This window comes from Schistocerca cancellata, unplaced genomic scaffold (genome assembly GCF_023864275.1).
Source record: "Schistocerca cancellata isolate TAMUIC-IGC-003103 unplaced genomic scaffold, iqSchCanc2.1 HiC_scaffold_847, whole genome shotgun sequence".
Lineage (NCBI taxonomy): Eukaryota > Metazoa > Arthropoda > Insecta > Orthoptera > Acrididae > Schistocerca > Schistocerca cancellata.
Genome location: NW_026046858.1, coordinates 152,501 through 155,000, shown reverse-complemented (window position 1 = coordinate 155,000; position 2,500 = coordinate 152,501).

Sequence of the window (2,500 nt, the reverse complement as noted above, 5' to 3'; positions counted from 1 at the left end):
CGCCATCCCATACCACATTGTGTACCGTACCCAAACCTAACGTGTACTGTACTACAACGCAATGTGTACCATAACACAACCCAGTTTGTACCTTAACCTAACCTATGTCACCTTAACCTAACCTATGTCACCTTAACCTAACCTATGTCACCTTAACCTAACCTATGTCACCTTAACCTAACCTATGTCACCTTAACCTAACCTATGTCACCTTAACCTAACCTATGTCACCTTAACCTAACCTATGTCACCTTAACCTAACCTATGTCACCTTAACCTAACCTATGTCACCTTAACCTAACCCATCTTGCACCTTAACCTAACCCATCTTGCACCTTAACCTAACCCATCTTGCACCCTAACCTATGTTGCACCTTAACCTAACCTGTGTTGCACCTTAACCTACCTCAATTTGCACCGCAATGTAACTCAATTTGCACCGCAATGTAACTCAATTTGCACCGCAATGTAACTCAATTTGCACCACAATGTAACTCAATTTGCACCGCAATGTAACTCAATTTGCACCGCAATGTAACTCAATTTGCACCGCAATGTAACTCAATTTGCACCGCAATGTAACTCAATTTGCACCGCAATGTAACTCAATTTGCACCGCAATGTAACGCAATTTGCACCGCAATGTAACGCAATTTGCACCGCAATGTAACTCAATTTGCACCGCAATGTAACTCAATTTGCACCGCAATGTAACGCAATTTGCACCGCAATGTAACGCAATTTGCACCGCAATGTAACGCAATTTGCACCGCAATGTAACGCAATTTGCACCGCAATGTAACGCAATTTGCACCGCAATGTAACGCAATTTGCACCGCAATGTAACGCAATTTGCACCGCAATGTAACGCAATTTGCACCGCAATGTAACGCAATTTGCACCGCAATGTAACGCAATTTGCACCGCAATGTAACGCAATTTGCACCGCAATCTACCCCCAAGTTGTGCCTTAACCTAACCCACGTTGTGCCTTAACCTAACCCACGTTGTGCCTTAACCTAACCCACGTTGTGCCTTAACCTAACCCACGTTGTGCCTTAACCTAACCCACGTTGTGCCTTAACCTAACCCACGTTGTGCCTTAACCTAACCCACGTTGTGCCTTAACCTAACCCACGTTGTGCCTTAACCTAACCCACGTTGTGCCTTAACCTAACCCACGTTGTGCCTTAACCTAACCCACGTTGTGCCTTAACCTAACCCAAGTTGTGCCTTAACCTAACCCAAGTTGTGCCTTAACCTAACCCAAGTTGTGCCTTAACCTAACCCAAGTTGTGCCTTAACCTAACCCAAGTTGTGCCTTAACCTAACCCAAGTTGTGCCTTAACCTAACCCAAGTTGTGCCTTAACCTAACCCAAGTTGTGCCTTAACCTAACCCAAGTTGTGCCTTAACCTAACCCAAGTTGTGCCTTACCCTGCTCTGTAATTGGCATATGACACGTTACAGTAATGTATTGTCCAACCGCAACCCGCTCAGAATGTTGTGTACACAGCTACGTGTCATCTCCCCATAACAGCTGCATTGCAGTGTGGTACGCCATAGAGACGTGTGGGAGTAATGGACGCAGTGGATGGCGATCAGCATGAGCCGTCTGTTCATGTAGTGGCGCGTGTATGCAGACGTAGTAGTCTCTTCTCACACAATGTGATAGCACGGTGCCCCGCGTTCCACATCTGCGACATGCTACAGAGGCCGGTTGACAGTTGGTCGCGCAGTGGACATCGCATACGTACGGGGGCACCTTCCACGTGCCCTCTAGTCGGGCACATTTTGTTGCGTGGATGTGAGCGGATGTAGTGTGTCTTGACACCTGACAGGCAGGCATGCAATAATAGTTGACTTTGCAAACGGGGATGGACGTGTACGTTTACTGGTGACGTTACGCAAATGAACAACTGGTAACCCGTTGTGGTGCGGTTGTCCTTGCTGGAGGTACATCTGTGAGGGCAACGATCGGTACAGCTACGAAGCGGTCCCCACCATACCAACGAACGTGAATGTGAATCTGGGTGTGAAGCGATACGCGGCTGTGGGTGGGTGGGACTGTCCCCGGCCGGTGAGGGGGGGCCGCCCGGCGTGCTGGCCGCGCGGTGCGTGGGCGCACGCGCTACAGCCGGCTGGTGGGGGCGCCCAGTGGCAGGCGCGCCGGCCGACGGACGCGGCAGGCGGCGCAGCTGCGCGCCGGGGCACCCTGCGCGCGGCGCCGTGCAGCCAAAGTGGGTCCTCGCCGGCCCGGTGCGAAGCGCGGTGGACATCTGCAGTGTGCTGGTCCGATTGAGGACTGTGTGCGTTGAGGATGCGCCGCCGCCCGGCACTCGGCGCCGCGACGCCGTCTGCTGCTCGGTCGCCCCAGCGGTTCTCGCTGGTGGTTTGTATCGCAGTTGTGCAGACGTGTTGGCACGTGCGCTGTGCTGGGAGAGTTCGCTTCGGCACCCACGTGGGGCCTTTGCCCTTCTGTGGCGCTGGCGTTGGAGCTG